We start from the raw sequence: 17,998 nt of genomic DNA on the forward strand, positions 1-17,998 counted from the left end.
GTTGAATCCCTTTCCACGCTTTAACCACCAAACGCTTGTCGTCCGCCTAAATAATCAAAGTAAGACCTCCCCGGGTGCCGGCCATATCTGTCTGACAGCCTCCATGGTGCCTTAGGATGGTTGACCTTGCAGCATCTGCTGAAGCGGGAAAGAATGGAAAGGTATCGGGAAAGAGATGCACTGAGAGATGAGAAGACGATAGAAAGTCTGCATCAGCATATACTCTCAGCAGGAGCGGAGCGGTTGTGCAGAGTGCGCAAAGAAAACAGATTCTACAGCCTTGTGTTACACAGAAGGCAACAACCAGCACATGGATACTTTATAATACTTAGTCACTTCAAACAGAAAGTAGGCAAAGAGTGCTATTTTGGTTACTAAATTATGTTTCCAAGTTTACAACTTGAAAGTGTGGGGTCAGTAAGATTTTTCTGCACACATTTGCATTATGTGCATGCACTTAAAGTCTTGCTGGTTAAATATTTCATTCACGTGCACACCAGGGTTGCCAGATTTTCACAGCAACACCTGCCCAATTGCTACTCAAATCTAGGGGTGAAAAATCGCGTTCCAGTGGGGTAATGCGATTCTTTTAGTGGGGTTTCCCCTGATAAAAGTCACACTCCAGGGGCTAAACATTGCGTTATTAGGTGTCGCTTCGACCCACGGACATGAAAAATATCCCACGGAATAGTGTTATGCTGCGTTCGAGGCAAGCCGTAATCCGTGTTTTTCCAACCTTCTACCCGTGAAAATGCACTGGAACGGCAGTCAAACCCGTGACTTCCCACCCGTGAACTCATGCTAGATCGAGGTACTGCCAGATCCGGGCTCTGACGTCAAATAGCCCACAAAACAACATTGGCAGCCTCTACGGATGCAGTATTTATGCGAGTGGTACACTAAAATAATAGGTACAACAGGTTCTTTCTGAGTTAAAGCCGAACGAACAGTATTTACTCTATCAGCAAACAACCAATGCTACATTTTGCATGCTGTTAAAAGCAAATCACATCAAAGTCCTTTAAAGTATACGCATTTCTAAACATGTTTTACTTTGTAAAATGAAAAGCATATATCTTAGTTACTCTTACTACTGGTACACTAAAATAAAAAGTACAACAGGTTCTCTTGCCTTACGCACAATTTTTCCTCCTCTGTTTCCCTCAAACAAGCAAGGAAAGCACCTTTGGCAATAGAAATGATTGTAAATGAGCAGAAGCCCCATACGGTCCTCTATGCTGGTTTGTTTACATCTAGCTATCACAATTCCTTAGCTCAGGCAGTTTGGCGTGACTTGCCTGGAACGTTACAGAGTCTTGGTTTGACGTCGTGACTTACGGGCTCAAAGACCCGTTTGGAATGCAGTATTAAAGTAGCCCAATTCCGCAGGAAAACCACAGATTTGGCTACATTGACTTTGACAGTACGAAATAAATACTATGGAAGTCGCTGTAGACCAGCTTGGTTACCTGCATTCTTCGAAACATTTTATGTTCAGCAGAAGAAAGAAAGAAATTCAGGTTCAAAACAACTCAAGAGCGAGACGAAACACTGAAAACACTGAATTAACAGACAGTTGACAGAACTTTTTTGACTGAACTATTCCTTTAACCATAAATTTTAATACAGTTGCTTAAAAAATGTAGAACTGATGTATATAGTGTTTTGTTTTAATATTTAATGTTACTGCTAAATACTGTACCTGAAAAATAAAACACTGTTTTATTTATATATTATGTGTATTTGTAATGTATATCTTTTGTTCTTATTTTCTAATAACAAAGATACATCTTCGCCCATTTTGGCCTAAACGTCTGCCATTCTTTTTTACTGTATATTTTATTACCTTAAAAGTTTTTTGTTTTTTTTTTCACAATAAGAAAGTTAGTTTGGCTGTACAGCTCAGGCAACTTGCAAAATAGCAAAACCGACGCGACAAAAAATCATGTTAAAATTGTGAATGATGATATTCCTGAACAAAATGGTACCCTCATGGGCTGCCTGAATAAACAAACACAACATTGTAGTCCTATTCATTAACAAATGACTCTTATGAGCCAATTCTTTTCAACAAATCAAAAACATTCAGCACGGCCAGTACAGTCCAATTCCAGAAGATTTTTATATTGTTTGTGAATAGCTAAGAATAATTGAATCGAATTGTTTTCTAACTGCTACGTACAAAACATTAGAGGAATTGGAAAAATTTTAATTGTTTCTAATTCCTAGACCACGGTCATAGGAAGGAATCAGAATATTATACAGATATAATAGAGATTTATAAATGGCCTTTTTCACTTAGCATCTATATAGCAAGCTCTAAAGCATCTGACATCATGATGGCGCAGCACTACGAAAAAGTTCAAATTTAGTTGAATAAGTGCACTAAAGCAGTATGCAGACAAGAAGCAGAGCTTCAACATTACAAGACAGGGTTAATTAACTAAAATGACTTTAAATCTCAAAGGCACTCTCTAAAAGCAATGTTAGATGAAGACATTTCACACCATTTAACCAAAACAAAGGGTTTGTCTTTTTTTTTTTAAAATAGAAACACAGAAAATGTCCCTTTTTATAACAATTATTCGCAAAGTACTTGACACTTTCTACACGGAAAATTAAAGAGCCGTCAAGTTTGAATGCGGCCCTGCAAAATAACAGCTTCCAGTGACAGTTTGCGAGTCCATGGAGAGCTTTTGTCAAAAACAGCTGTTTTTCTTCTCGACTTAGCATTTACCCCTTAACCTATTGATTTGTCTCTTTGAACACTGCCATTTCATTTCACTGGAAGTGGAAACACCAATCACAAGCACCTCTCTTAATAAGCTGCCTTCATGCTGTGTGCTACAATGTGAAAAAGAATATCAAGGAAAAAAGAAATATCAAGGAAAGCGTATATGGGTGTTTCTTTAGATTTCTTATACTAAAGTAGAACCTTATGGCATATAAAGAACAGGTTTCATAGTAAAAGATGTAAAACTTTATTTAATTCTCAGATTTTCAGGACACTTCCTTTTAAGCACTATAGCTGCCCTACTTTGTTCTTATCTCACTTCTCTCTCTGATATTTTTTACTATTTCTTTCCTTTGCAAATTGTTCTTCTTGACACTCCACCCGACTAATCCTAACATCACTTCATTGTTAGAAAGTATTCTCAGGTCATTCCTTGCCCAATCTGTATCTCTCTCACGTATAAAATCTCTTTTGTTTTCAGCATTTAAAGTCTCCTAAACCAGGGGTTTTAAACTTTAATGCCAACCAGGGGCGCATATTCTAATACTCTTTTAATACTGTTTTGGATATATATAAATCTTATAGAGTAGGTCAGAACAGAGTTTTTACTACTTCTTTATGAAAAAAACACTGAAAATGATTCACAAACAGTTTCAGATCTTTTTTTGCAAACCTACTGACTAATTAGATCAAAAGAGTGATTTACTTGGGTATCTGGCATCTGATTCTATATTGTTGGCGTCGAGGATCGATCAGCGTTGCCCTGGGAACAAACACGGAACACCTACACCAGCCACTCAACGACGGATTCGCCACACCTGGAGCTCATCAGCCGCGGGCCAGATAAGCCCGGCCAGGCGAGCTTCAGTGAGCCACGAGACTCGGAAAGCGCAAGCTAACCTGTTGTCTCTTCTTTGTCTCCCAGAATACAACGTGACGGGCCTGCCTGAGCTACTTCCCCTACTACCTCACAGTGGACTCCCTCACGTTACTAAGCACGGGAAACACCGAGAGCGACTCACCGCTGCACTCACCGGATTCACGCTACACCACCCCGGACTCACCGCCGCACTCTCGCACGGACTCACCGCTCACCTTCTGTGTATTGTCTAATAAATACACCTCCGGGTTTTTCACTGCACCTGTTTCTCTTGTGCTTCCTCTGCCTCGCCACAAGTGGTGGAGAATGCGGGCAGTTTTAAGCGCAAGAGAACGGAAAACAAAGAGAAAAAGGAAGAGCGCTATCGCCGCCTCTATTAAAGGTCCCCACAACATCAACTTCTCTCTTTGTTTTCCCCCAGGCAGCGCTCGCTTCCCGGCGAAGATGGAGGAATTCCTCCAACGCCTCTCAGAGGTTTCCATTCGCCAGCAACAGATCGTCGAGCATTTGGCTACCCGCCAGAACGAGACCGAGCAGGAGCTCGCTGCTTCGCGCCGCCACTCAACCAACGCCCGTCGTGCCTGATCCCCGGATGCAAGCCACACAGCTGCTACCCAAAATGGCCGCCAGCGATGACCTGAAATATATCTCGAGATGTTCGAGAGCGTCGCAACCACGGAAGGATGGGACCGGAGGATTGGGCACAGCGTTGGCCCCGCTGCTGTCAGGAGAGCCCCAGCGCGCCTATTTCAGCATGCCGGCCGACCTGGCGAATGTATCTGACGACCTAAAGAGGGGAAAAGGTCGGTCTATCACCGGTCTGCGCAGCCCAAGCCTTCAAGAGTGGGTCTTCCAGTCTCGCCAGCCGGGCAGGACCCAGGCCGCCGAACTTACTCGGCTAGCGCAACACTGGCTCCTGGATGGGACACCAACCCCGCCATCATTGTGGAAAGGGTGGTGATGAACCCGGCTCCTGCGGGCTCTCCCGGAATTATGAGAAACCCCAAGAACGTCATGGAGTTGGTTGAGGCGGTCGAGCTGGCGGAAGCCGCACAGCGTCGAGAGGCCGAGCGGGCGCCATCTTTCCCGGAGGGTGTCCCAGGAAGCGGCGCGCGCCGGAGGGCACCCGGCGACCGATGGAGAGGCGGCGGTCCGACCGTGAGAGATGAGCGATGCCAACCGAAGAGGCTTCCAACTCCTCTAGGCGTGGCTGGCAGGCTGCAGTCTGGGAGCTTCCCGCGCCGCACGGAAATCCCCATCGGCCTGAATGGACGGAAGTTCAGAGCCCTCCTTGACTCTGGCAGTACCATCAGCCTGGTTCAGTCCCGCCTCCTACCCCCAGCGCACGGAACCGCGGGAAGCGGCTGCCACTGACCTGCGTCCACGGGGACACCAGGAAAGTCTCCACCCGTTCATTTGGCCCCTGGAGGTGGGCCTCGTGAAGACCTGCGGTACCAATCATCCTCGGCGGGACTGGCCGGGTTCGAGGAGGCGCTACACACGCGACACAGCCTGTCAGCCCTCAAAGCCCTCGGAAGAGGCGAGAGGGAGAGGAAACCGCCGCCCTGCCGTTCTCCTAGCATCGGACAGCGGAAGAGATGGTGAGTCCCCTCCGAATACTACTAATGTATTCTTTGATGTGTTCCAACAGGTAGTCGGAGGGCTCGTTCGGCCGGGCTCAGCGGGAGGATGACCGGCTCAAGAATTGCTGGAACCAGGTACATTTCATGGATTTTCCCCAGGCCTGCTCTTTCTATTTGACACGGGGGAGGAGCGGCTCCTGGTGGTGCCCCGAGGGAAAGTGGACACCATCTTGGAACTCGCCCACGCCCACCCACTGGCCGGACACCTCGGGGCGCCAACACGATCAAGAGGATCCGGGACCGTTTCCACTGGCCGGGGGCTTACTGTTCTGCCAGGCCTGCCCGAGTGCCAGAAGACCTCGCCCGGCCACCTCCCCTAGTCCACTTATCCCGCTGCCCATAATCGAGGTGCCCTTTGAGCGCATCGGGATGGATCTGGTGGGCCCGCTGCCGAGGTCTGCCCGCGGCCACGAACACATCCTGGTGATCGTGGACTCGCCACCAGTACCCAAGCCATCCCACTAAAGCCACCGCCAAAGCGTCGCCCAGGAGCTCTTCACCCTGTCCACCAGAGTGGGGATACCGGGGAGATACTGACCGACCAAGGCACCCGTTCATGTCCCAGTGATGGCCGACCTCTGCCGGCTGCTACGGATCCAGCAGCTGCGCGCCTCAGTGTACCACCCCAGGCGGACGGACTTGTGGAGCGGTTCAACCAGACACTGAAACAGATGTTGAGAAGGGTTGTCTCCGAGGACAAGCGGGACTGGGACCAGATGCTTCTCGTCTCTTGAGTGCGAAAGGCCTCCACCGGCTTCACCCCATTTTGCTTACAGCCGCGAGGCCTGCTGGGCGTGGCAAAAGAGGCCTGGGAGCAGCAGCAGCAGCCGGATGCCCAGAGGTCGGTCGTAGAACAAAGCCATGCGGGACCGAATTGAGCGGGTGATGCCCCTCGTGCGGGAGCACAAGGCCCAGCAGCAACAACAACGGCACTATAACCGCCCTGCACAACCCGGGAATTCCAGGTCGGCGACGGGTCATGGTACTAGTCCCCACCAATGCATGCAAATTCCTGGCCACCTGGCAGGGTCCATATACCATTCTGGAAAAGATCGCCGGTTACTTTCCGCCAACCAAACCGTCGGCCTTTGACCGAACAAATATACCAAACTTGTTGAAGAAGTGGGTGGGGACTAGGGAACACCTTTCCACACTCGCCATTCTTCGACACCAAACAGAAGGCGGAACTCCAACATTTGGTCGGTCAGTTCTCGGATGTGTTCTCGTCCACGCCGGGCAGACTAACCTCCTCCAGCGCAGATCCGGATTCCCGGCGTATCGTCCGGCAGCGGCCCTACCGGATCCCTGAGGCTCGTCGGCGAGCTATTGAAGGAGGTAAACCAAATGCTGAAGTTGGGGGTGATTGAACCATCAGCGAGCCCGTGGTCAGCCCCATCGTCCTGGTTCCAAAACCAGAGCGGCACCCTCCGCTTCTGCAATGACTACCGGCGACTCAACCAGGTCTCCGAGTTCGGCGGATATCCCATGCCCGTGTAGATGGCGAACTGCTGGAACGTCTTGGAAGGGCCGGTATATCTCCACCCTCGATCTCACCAAAGGATACTGGCAGGTTCCGCTGTCAGAGGAAGCCAAGCCAAAAGCGGAGCGGCCACTGATTCACGGTCTACACGGGCACCAGCCACCTTCCAGAGACTAATGGACATCTTACTCCGACCCCACCAACAGTGCGCGCAGCCTATCTCGGCGATGATTACTCGGAGACCTATGCCCGGGATCGACGGGCTGGACTCACCGCCAACCCCAAGAAATGTACCTGGCGCTCTTGAGCGAAGTACCTGGGTTATCGAGTTGGGCGAGGACTGATATAAATCATATATAGGGTATATCGTTGTTTCATCCCCGACTTCTCCTCCATAGCCGCCCCTCTGACAGACCTGACCAGGAAGGGGTGAGCGGGTTCTGTGGAACCCGGCAGGAGGAAGCGTTCCAGAGGATTAAGGCCGCACTCACCTCAGACCCTGTCCTGAGAGCCCCGGACTTGGCTGCCCCTTCCTGCTACAGACGGATGCTTCTGAAGCCGTGCTGTCCCAGATCCAGGAGGGTGAGGAGCATTCTTATATATCAGTAGGAAGCTGACCCCCCCGAGAAAAACTACGCGGTGGAGAAGGAGGCCCTAGCCGTCAATGGGCAGTCCTGGAACTGCGGTACTACCTCCTGGGCGGCGGTTCACCCTACTTACCGACCACGCACCCCTCCAGTGGATGACACTTAGCGCCAAACCCGCTGGTTCCTCGCGCTCCAGGACTTCCACTTTGACGTGCAACACCGCGCCCGGGACAGCCAAGCGCCAACGCCCACGGCCTATCGCGGATGTGGTCGGCTTTTGCATCTGTCAGGGTCACTCCCCACCCACCCCAAATTTGTTATTACGCTCTGCTTTATCCACCAGGACCAGGACAGCGCTTGGGGGAGTGTGACGACGGCGTCGAGGATCGATCAGCGTTGCCCTGGGAACAAACACGGAACACCTACACCAGCCACTCAACGACGGATTCGCCACACCTGGAGCTCATCAGCCGCGGGCCAGATAAGCCCGGCCAGGCGGCGGCTTCAGTGAGCCACGAGACTGTAAATTAATTCTATACTGCATGGACTTTTTTTAATGCGAGCGACTGTGCACTCACGGATTTTTTACCAGATCACACCGCTCTTGCGGACACATATCTGTGTATAGTCTGAACACCCTCCAGAGTTTTTCACTGCACCTGTTTCTCTTGTGCTTCCTCTGCCTCATACAATATATATATATATATATATCTGATTGCTGAAATATTGTGTGAAAAAATTACTCTCAAGTTGGTATACAGCAATATTTACTGACACAAAATTAGTAATCAGGCTTTTGCTTAGTAAAAATGATCTATCGACGTCCTTGACACCAACAACCACCAAATATCTGCATAAATTTAATGTAAATTAATTTATACTGCATGGAAATAAACTGTATTCTTTTTAAAATAACTTAAATAATAGTCTGAATACCACAACCGTTTTTATCACACTGTCAGTCCATCTCTCTTTCTCCCACTTCACTTTCTATCTGTTTGATTAAAATAAAGCTAATAAAACGGGGGGGGAAAAAAGTTTAGCATATTTCATTTAAAACATGGCCTGTATGTAAAAATAAATAACAAAATGCTAAGAATAATTAAGAATATTTGAAATATACTGTTTTCAGACTTTTTTTCAGCCTAGACATTCTGGTTAATAAAATGTGTTCCACAAAAGAAAGAAAGTCATACATACAACATGAGGATGAGTAAATGATGATGGGGTTTTCATTTTTAGATGAACTATTCCCTTAATAGCTGTATCTTGCCCAGAATAGTAAATCAAGCTCAAAATCACATACGGTGGAGAGGCTTCCTTACAACTTCATTCTGAGATATTAGAATAGATATTAGATATTAGAATGCAGAGCCTGTCTCACTGGCAGGATTTATTTTTTAATTTCTCAGCTGCATTGTTCCACTGTCTCAGTCATTCCCCTGGGAATCTCAGCCACAGAATCAGGCAAAGGCATGAGGCGAGACCCAGAAATCTCTGCGCTTACTATTTATGTCTTTCTGGTCGGAGATGACAGGGAGGCTTTAAACTGCAGAACTTTGGCAGGCTGGGCATTGGGAGTCTTCTCACGTCCATGTGATTCTTTATCTCAGCGTGACACAACTGTCCCCAGCGCTGTGCTAAGAAGGAGAAGAGAGTATCTCTTCTCTTCCACTCTTGTGCCTCTTCTACTCTGTTCACATGAGAGCTGGAGCTTTGAGCAACCCAAGGTGTTTGCGGCACAACAGCTTAGACACGTTAAAGAGAGACGGAGGACTAGGATTGTGTAAAGCTGAAAGAGTAGAAACTGATATGGCCCACAGCGACTGAGGAAAATCCATGTGACCTTTCAGGGCCTCTAGTTAAAATCCGAAAGCATTCTGTCATTTACTTCACCTCAGCTTAGTTTTCGACTGCAGTCTGGTTCACATTTACATTTCTTGCCGTAGGGTCTAATAAAAAGTGTTTTAATTATGTTCATGATATTTACCTAAGCAGGTGGCTAAGGATACAAAATAACTGCTTTAGGTGCATCATATTTTATTAAACCACACCAGGGCAAGTTATGCGGAATGACATTAAGGATTAATTATCAGAAGCCTATGAATATAAGCACACACTTTTCTCAACCCGGAGTCATGATATACATGTGTATGACTCTCTTACTTCAGTAAAACACAAAGGCAGATGTTTTTAAGAATGTTCATGCTGCTCTTTTGCATAACATGTTCGGTGAATAGGGACCAAGGGCTGTTGAGCTCTGCAAATGACAAAAACAAAAAAAAAACAATAAAAGCAGAATAAAAGCGGTTCATGTTGCTCAAACACTGTATTTCACGTTATCTGAAGCCATATGTGAGAAACAATCAGAAATGTTACTCTCTGGAAATATTACTCACTATAAATCTTGCTTGACCACTGCAGTTACCATTCACTTTCATTGTATGGAAGCAAAACAACCCTGTTTGTGTTCAACAGAATAAGCTGGTTTCAAAACACACTAGAGAGAGGTGGTTTCAAACTGGTTTCAAACTGGTTTCAAAACACACTAAAGAGAGAGCGTAAAGGATAAAACTTACATGTTTGGTTGACCTGTTCCTTTAAGTATCATAATTTGCATTTGGACACAGGATCCTAATCATGAAATTCCCCCAATAATTAGATCGTTATCCTCTAATGTTACGCTGGTCTCAGATACACTTGTTAGTTTTTACAAAGAATTACAGCAAATAAATATATTATATTATTTTATAAACACTGCATCCCAGTTTGGTGCCACTTTATTTAAAGGTCAAGTTCTCATCATTAACGAACCATTAACTATGACTTTTGCCTCAATAAACTCCTAATTTGCTGCTTATTAATAGTTATTAAGGCAGCAGTTTAGGTATTGCCTAGGATTATTGATTCAGAACATGGTCTCGCGGAACAGAATACGTGCTTTCATAAGTACTGATATACAGCCAACAAGTTAATAATATGCATGCTAGTAAGCAACTAGTTAGTTAATAAAACAAAAGTCTTACCCCATTTCCAGCATTTAGGAAAAAAAATATATTTAATTCATCTTAGTAAGCTTAGAAACAGACTCTTGGCTACATAAGTCTCACCAATTTTATACTCTCTACGCTGAGAGGCAACAAATGGAACGACTTAGAGCTCCAAATCTGCTACAAAAGAGGCAGTAACCAGTGCAATCACACATTGTGGCACATAGATGTTATCTTTGCTGCCTCTGTCTCTCTCTGACTCACTTTATCTTTCCCTCTCCCTCCCTGAAAGGTGATTCAATTCGGGCCCCACGCACTCTTAAGCGCTTGCTGCTCTGAGACTCGGTGGTCTCTGCCCTTATGCTGCTGTTATGGAAGAGCTGCACTCTCCTGTCCAGGTAGATCAACAGAAACACCACACAGCCACGCTCCATTCAGGTGTAAAACTATAATAGCTATATTTTAGGTGACTCTGAAAGGACGACTCGGTACAGTGCTCAGTATAGCAAGACAAAGTGTCATGTCGAATTTTTATAGTAGAACAAAGTCAGTCTAGATGGAAGCAGTATTTCAGGCCACGTGGATTCCCAAGTTGATTTGACTGTCTGATATTTCTTAAGAAGAAAGTGTTATGAACTGTCATCCAGCATCAGGGAAGAGGACCGAACCTGACTAATATATCTGTCACAGCGGAATACGTTCATTCACAGAGAACAAGACACAAAGGCAGTCGCTATGAGCTTTTCAGCTCTAAAATGACATCTCGCACACTGAAAGAACTCTATTTGCTTTACAACATTTGTCATGTGAAAGTATGCTGGCTACTGTACCGCTGTCACAATGCCAGAGAACTAATAGATGACTAGGTTGTCATGGGAACTAATGTTCGGTTGGGACAATGAATTACTCTGCTAAAATTGGGCAGAGTGCATTTTTTGGGTTTAGACTAATGCTATTGATTACACTGCTTACAAAGCAACACTGTATCGATATTCTTGGACATTTTGGTTTGGGCTCTTTTTAAACCCCTAACCCTAAGTATTACACTTCTGCAATTAATTCAGCCCAGACCACTTTGCATGCACGTTGTTTAATCTGCTATAGGTACATTAGGCCCTGTGGACTTTTAGAAAGTAAACTCGCTTAGAACTATATAAAAAAGTACTTTTCACGCTCTCACAGAAGAGTTGCAGACATGGAAGCCTCTCAGAGTATATTCTAGTGACTGGTTGGATGCATCTGGTGTATGTGCACAACTTAGACTACTTGTCTTTGAGTGCTTAAATTTGTCACACTTTATCGTGGTTGGCCTTAACTACTATGTACTTATATAAGAAATTAAGCACAATGCATTAGTTGTGTTCATATTTTATTTGAAAAACACTTTGGGTATGGGTAGGTTTAAGGGTGGGGTAAGGTGTAAGGGATACATATAGGTGTTTTTAAAAAAGTATAATGTAAAAACATGTATGTACACAATTCATGTGCATTGTACCAAATTATTAATTTAAATGTAAGTACATAGTAGTTAAGGTCACCTAATATAAAGTGGGCCTTAAATTACTTGTATAAATGCTGTTAATCTTCTTAGTAAATGCTTAATAGCGCATTTCTTCACTAGTATTGTATGTATCCTCCAATAAAAGTAATATTTCTAGGCTTTCCACAGACTTCTGCGACATTTCCACCACATCTCAAATAGTGCACTGTGTTTAAAACATTCTGCAGCAGAGAGTAGTGACTGGACACTGCAATGTCTCAAATGTTTCAAAGTGACAAAGCTGTAAAAGCCCACTGCAGAGGTTTTAGTCACCTATTGCTTTCTCCAGCGCAAAAAGTCATCATCTGAACGAGGAGAGAATTTTGCACAGATCAAGCAGCGCTTACATGTGAAAATAGTCCAAAATACTTCTAAACAAATATGTTGGTAGATTTTGACGCGAGAGGATTATGACGACGGACTTGTTAAACTGCCTTAGTAATAGGCTTTCACATCTTTTTACTTCACAGGACGCCCTGGAGTGTGGATTACTTGTGTATAATTGTGATGTTTTTATCAGCTGTTTGGACTCTAGTTCTGACGGCAACCATTCACTGCAGAAGATCCATTGATGTGAGTTTAAATTTGGCCAAATGTGCTCAAATGAACATCTCGAGTGCATTCCCCGAAAACTTTCATTTTTGGGTGAATTTGCGCATTTGCTGATTGGCGTCATTTAGACAGTTTATGTGCTTTTTGTTTAATATTTAAGGCATGCGCTCTGCTTATTGATTCTGAGCATAACTGGAATACGAAACATCTCCTGTACTTCAACGCTATGTAACTTGTTTATTAGAATTGTGTGGGTTTACTTTTGTCTTGGGAGCAACTCACCAAGTCACCTTTTTCGTCCCAAGAAGAAGCTCGTGTGGCAGATAAACTCTGATTCTCGCGTAGTTAAAGGCGTACGCGATCACGCAAGATCTTGAGAACGATCTAGAATGACAGCTACTCCTTAAAAGTTTCTTTCAACAGCACACGCTCTAGAGCAATCCAGCTATCTCTAATAAGCACGACCAGCCTTCTTCGCCGTCGTTCCACAGCGCTGACGGGCTGTGCATTCAGCATGCGGCCTCATGGGCAATGCTGCATTGTTTGATGCGAGAATCCATTCCTCCTGCAGATGCAAAACTCAGAGGAAAGGTCTCCTTCCAGCCAACCCCAGTCAAATGCTTCACTTCACAAAATGGCTTTGCCAGCTGCCCATGCTGACATTGTGTCAGTAATTAGCCAGCGGGGGGTTTGGACTGGCAGGGAGGCAGTTAGCCTGTCTGCCTGCAAATGGAGGCGGTCGTGTCACACTTATGAAACCCCGGGGGAGATTGGAAACACGCAGGTGAAACTTTCATGGCCTGCTGGTTGAGGGGTAAGAATGCAGCGGTCATACCGACTAATGTCCCGATAATGGACAACGAAAGGGGCACTCTGACGTTTTGAAAACTCAGTTCAGTTTTTATGCACAGGAAATGAGATAAAGCGCAAGTGCCTGCAGCAATTCAGATCAATAGGAGAGGTCGCTTAAAGTCATCATGGAAATAACCGTATTTACTTTATTTTCTGGTCTAATTTTGAACAGATGATCTCTGCACATTATCCCAAAAGAAAAAAAAGTTTTATCTTAATACTTTTTTTTTCTCATAATACATTTTCGACCTCGCTGCTCGAACAACTCGGATATGTTCGGGAACATATAATAAGCAATCTGCAAAATCCAATCAATTTCTGATGAGAAAAAAAACTAAACAAAATCACGTCCCATTCTCCCTCTCTAAAATATAACGGAAATAAAATGAGTTGTGAATGCTGTTTCACATTGACAGTGGCAGAAGTAATGCGACTGGTTTTTGTTTGCCATTTTATAAGAGTTATTTCTTTTCCGCGCACATGTCTGTAAATCACTAGAGCAACTTGCTAATTTGTATGGGATCGCTGACTACAAAAAAACGTACACCGTGACAGGTACAGATATATAATCGCTGCAAAACAAATATTAATCAGATGACATATTTACTTCTCTCAAAGTCTCCAGCACTCAATAGGAAACTCTGACTGGAAGGAAATGATTAAGTGACAAAGCATAATCAACAAACACACGACCAAAAGACGAGAAGAAAAAGGAGGAAAAATTCAAGCGTTCATAAATGAGAGCAGTTCTCAGAAAGGGAAGTTTCACAATACTGAAGAAGTCCTAAGTATTAAGTCAAACATCAAAACATCCTAGAAGCAATTTTTGGCCAAAAAAAATGGTTTGATATTTTGTATCATGGGACATTTGCCTCTACCTTTAACCTGTTTAGTAACAGTAGAATATGTTCAAGGGCGTTTTTGTAACTAAGACAAAGGTATAACGCACGTGCCTATAAATAAACCCACCTTGATTACATAAAAGGGCAAGCATGGTCAAGAGGTGAAAGTGTTTGAGGATCCCTCAGGTTGTTTATGTGTCACGTGAGGCGACTCACTGCAGCGCGCGTGAAAAATGCCCGCGGGCTCCGAGCCAGCGCTGTAAGTGGAAACGGATGGACGAGTCGTTTGTAAAACCCCTTTAAAGCCTTGGAGGCACTAGAATGATATTCAGTCAATGGAAACAGAAGCAAACCTCACGGCCATTGTTTGAAAGGCTCAGAGAAATATTGCTCCCTAATGAAGCTGTAGTGTGTGGAGACTGGCATCCCGAGCCAATGGGTTTCCCCTCATGGAAAGAATCGCGTTATTGAACGAATCTTTCAAGCGAACGAATCGCGCGAATCGCTTTCCTGCTTGCAAAAACTGACTCGGAGCATAAGTGAGTACGAAAGATCTGGGATATTCAAATAATCCAATTTGTGAGCAAAAAAATCCCATTTGTGAGGTATGTTCGTACAGTTCGAATAATGAATAAAGAGATTAATTATTCATGAAATCTAATAATGACGGACGAGCTTACGCGAATAAAATGACATATGTCATTATAAAATGTAAATGTGGTTATAAACATTCATCTGTTTAAGTGGGTTGCCTTTATTGATTATTATTGCGCCCAGTAGGCTGCACAATAATATGTTGCTGATAATTTGTGGGTACTGATAGATTACTGTAGATTACTCTTTTCCATTCGACTCGACGATTCACGTGAACGATTCAATGATTCGCTCATATCGCAATTATAAACACGATAACCGGCAGAAAAACCAACGATTGGATCCTTTTGGTGAATCGGATTCAAGACAAATTCGAGTCACTGAGACGAATCACAACCAAAGACCACGAGAAAATTCAGTACGAATAGTGACTTTCTAGCGTGTATGAATACCATTCCCAACAAAAGCAACCCAAAACACATTCTAACATACAAACGCATTCTCCTCTCTCACAAAACAATCTTCAACCGATAGTTTTGCGATCGCGCAACCCCATTAGTTAGCTAAAAGCGCCAGCTGTCCCGCGTATTCACGAACGGATACTTAGAAACTGCACTAAAAACTCGAACCCATTAGAAGCTTCGACATAAATCACGATACTTTCTCTTTTTTTTTTTTTAAATCCGCGCGTGTACTCAGCCGAGCGTTAACTAATTGTCCTTCGCGCAGTCAGTTCAATTAAGTTGATATTAATTTAGGAAACGCAACGCGCCTTATGTGCTCGCCACAGCTCGTCGCACAACGGGTAATTCATGATTTTGACAGGAAGCCCTCCCTCATCCGAGCAGACCGTTCAGCAGACTGTACCTCTGGCGTCCGCTGTCCAAGGTGCTGATCCGCTCTGAGACGAGATTGATGTTCGGAGAGTGATTTAATCCTCATCAAGCGCGCGCTGATGGAAAACAAGAGATGCCGCCTCCAAAAGAAAAGCATCCCCTTTGTCAAAACTAGTGAAACGCGTGTGCACCGCAGCACTGAGAGAGGAAATAGACGCGCGCGTGCGGGCCGGTGCTAGTCAGTCCGATCCACGTTACTCTCTCGCTCTCTCTCTCTCTCTCTCTCTCTCTCTCTCTCTCTCTCTCTCTCGCGCGCGCGCTCGCATCCCTCTCCCCCCTCTCTTTGAATCAGTGATTCAGTCTCTTCCCTCACCCTCCCAGCAGAGAACATAATTTATTGGCAATTTGCTTATGTTGGGTGACCGTCAGCCCACTGCCTTCCCCCTTTAGTGGACAATGCAAAGACTGAATGAAACCCCCGACCGATGTTATGTGCGCGCGCCGCGTGCGCTGTAAAAATCGTACTTTATAGCTGCTCGAAATCAATAAATGCAACGTTTAGAACGGAGCTTCGAATTAGCTGCTTAGAAATACATCATTCAAAATGAGTCACTGAACATATATATATATATATATATATATATATATATATATATATATATATATATATATATATATATATATATATATATATATATATATATATATATAATGAGTTAATTGAATTAAAAGAACCAGCATGCTTAAGGACAGCTGGCAACTAAATATCAGTTTAATATTTATAAAATAAGTAACTCTAAAGTAATCTTAATACTGCGTGAATGTAAATTAACATTTACATTTGCGTTGTTTTAACTTGATCAACACTGTGTACTTTATTATTTCTTCAAGAAATACATGTCATGGAAAGTAAAACGATTGCTGGTTTAATAAACTACTGACAGCGCAGCACGAACACTTATCAGGAAACTAAGACTCATTAAATATCGCAACTGGCCACATAACGAGGTGCTTGACATGGGAACAATCAAATAATTGATCATTTTAAGATGAGCAAACGCATCCTGACCTCGCAAAGCTACTAAATGCGACAACCAAATCAACAGCAACAGCGTAAAGGAAACTGGCAAAAGGTCAAACAACAGCAATTATTTATGACCCAGAGCATGCTGGGAAGATGGCAAATGGGACTAAATAACAAAATTTGATTGGAAGTGAAATGTGTTTTGACGGGAAATGCTTGTAAATTAAAAAGAGCTCCACTGTAATTGCATTCATTCAGTAATTAATCACGTTCGTAGGCAAAATGTGTAGATTTGAAGTGAAATGTTAAAATTAACTAGTTTCATTATTTTACACGGCGTGTGCCTGGAGCTAGTTCTATGTCCTGATCATTAGTTATGGTATTAAGTCTTGATTTTCTATAGAAACGGGCATAGCTGCGGGACAGATGACTTTAGTCCTTTAAACATATTGTAGGATTATTATTTTTTAAAGGGCATTTGCGAGTCAGCCATGACGATACAGATACCTGACAACTTTGAAGGCTTCGATTCTGCCTGCATCTTAAATATAGCATTTCCCCAAGACATCCCCAGCACATAAAATAATCAGAAAGTTCCTTTCCTAGAGTATCATTGCGCAATTCTCTTTTCCTTATGAATTTTTCAAATACAACTAATTGGATCCGTGTTAAGAAATAAATGAATAATGTATCGTGTTTTGGCACACTTGGACAAAAGAAAGACTCGGAAATGAAGTAACCCGAGAGACAAAGAGATCCCACTCTCAGGTTTTCCTACAGAATCTCCATACAGAGGAGAATCCTGACAAAACCTGCTCTAATGAACCTTCTCGCCGATTGGCCGCGTGTGGAAGCGTCCCAAAGACAGAACACGCAACGCTGCGACTGAAAGCCTCCTTAATAGAAGAAAGTTTCTCTCGCTCTGAGATCCTGCCAAAGAGGAAAGTGCGCAAAGCTCTTCACAACCAAGCAAAGAGATCGAGAACAAAAGAGAGTGAGTTTGTCTTTCCAGCCCAAGTTTGATCCAATATTGAACCACCTAACCGCATGCTCCCTCATTAGGCGGCATCCTGATGGACAGGCGTTTATTGGAAGAGCGTTGGACTGTTGTTGGGCTGGCAGCATTTAGGACATGTAGTTTTAATTAAACATCACTCCGATTTCACACGCTCGGCTTCCCCTTCGCTTGCTATCCCTGTAGCAGTCTGACACCGTGTGGCTCGCGCAGCACCTCTCATTAGCCCTCTACAGCTCGGCCAAACTAATTAGCAGTGTGTTGAGAAGTTCACGTGGGCGTTAACATCTTCATCTGCTGCTAAAATCGGTGGCCTTGTTAGTTCTGGTTGCTGCGGGGTGAAACAATGGCTCTATTGATATAGGAATTTAAATGGCTCGCTGCTGCTTAGAACGTATTAATTTAAGAGCGTATATGGCACCTACGCTA

General features: G+C 44.2%; 1 protein-coding gene across 1 annotated transcript in view; it reads right to left on the bottom strand.

Moving 5' to 3' along the window:
- tmem121aa (transmembrane protein 121Aa) overlaps nucleotides 1-15,788 on the bottom strand; it is a 27,181-nt gene extending 11,393 nt beyond the window's left edge. Inside the window, exon 1 of the mRNA XM_043262948.1 lies at nucleotides 15,562-15,788. The gene's annotated coding sequence lies outside the window, so the exon portion shown is untranslated. The remainder of the gene's footprint in view (nucleotides 1-15,561) is intronic.
- Between the last annotated feature and the right edge of the window lie 2,210 nt (nucleotides 15,789-17,998).

The sequence above is a fragment of the Puntigrus tetrazona genome, chromosome 17 (genome assembly GCF_018831695.1).
Source record: "Puntigrus tetrazona isolate hp1 chromosome 17, ASM1883169v1, whole genome shotgun sequence".
NCBI classification, from domain to species: Eukaryota; Metazoa; Chordata; class Actinopteri; order Cypriniformes; family Cyprinidae; genus Puntigrus; species Puntigrus tetrazona.